We start from the raw sequence: 1,215 nt of genomic DNA, 5'->3' as shown, positions 1-1,215 counted from the left end.
TTTTTTGTCTGTATGTATTATTCTAGGGTCTACCTTACAATATAAAGTGCCTTGAGGTGACTGTTGTTGTGAATTGGTGCTGTATAAATAAATTGAATTGAAAATGGAAAATTTAATTTGTCCCTGGGGCATTCTAAGTGTAGAATGTAAAAAAGAATTTACACAATTGTATGATGAGCTTCCCATGACAAAATGTGACAAAATGTTAGGGGGAAAACACTTTCTGAGAGTACTGTATGACTTATCTAAAAGAAAAGTCTAAAAAAAAAAACAAACCCAAAACAAAACAAAAAACACTACAGTCTGGCATCAGCTAGTTGAGTTATTCATCTTGTTCCTGCAAAAGACAGCTCATGATATAAATCACTGGATTTGGTCATTATAATTAAAAATAGCAGTCACCAGATGATGGTTAGGGAGGGTGGATTGTTATCATGTCCTCATACATGCAGACAGGCGATAAATGTGGGGATTAGGTGTCTTTGTAATGTTGTAGGGGTTTAATTCTGATTCTATGTATTTATATATATTTATGTATTAGTTTGCATACAATTTTGTGTGTTTCATTCGACATTTGTCCACACTAGACTCTGTTCAGGGAGGTTGCTGTGGTCTGCTAGTAGATCCACTAGCCACCAAGCATTACTGTTCTGTCCTGCTTCCTTCTCCCTTATGCTCTTCCAGTATTGCTCAGTCTGGTCGAGTCTGAGATGCTGTTCTCATATTGTTCCCCTGCCACTCAGACTACAGCTTCGATGGTTCTGTGGAGAACAGCCGATTTATTCTCCTGCCTTCTATTTGACTGCATGTTGGCTGTTCAGAGCAAAATCTTCCAAATACAAGCACCACACCTCCAATCAACTCAACTTTTTTTTTCCTTTTTCAGGCACAGTTTCTGTAGATATTTTTTCTGTGCTATTTTATCATCTATCTGAAGAAGCTTTGTGCTGCACTTTAAGTCTACACCTTTTAGACCTTACAACTTTTTGCGAGTTCATCTCATTATTCTTGCTTTTCTGCTTGCTTTTTTAGCAGTTCTTTATATTTCTGTTATATTTCTACATAAGTCACCATCAAGTGTGGGATCTACCAAGGAGATGCTGTTGTGATATTTTGATACCATGATAGCATTTACAGGATATTGTTTTATAGTGATATCATACATGAAACTGTTACTCAATAAGGCCCATTTACTAGTTGTTTTTCTCTTTCTCT

This window comes from Pundamilia nyererei, unplaced genomic scaffold, assembly GCF_000239375.1.
Source record: "Pundamilia nyererei isolate P.nyererei 1_Seehausen unplaced genomic scaffold, PunNye1.0 scaffold00400, whole genome shotgun sequence".
In the NCBI taxonomy this organism is placed as follows: Eukaryota; Metazoa; Chordata; class Actinopteri; order Cichliformes; family Cichlidae; genus Pundamilia; species Pundamilia nyererei.
The sequence above is the reverse complement of the archived record's forward strand: the minus strand, read 5'-3'. Positions refer to the sequence as shown.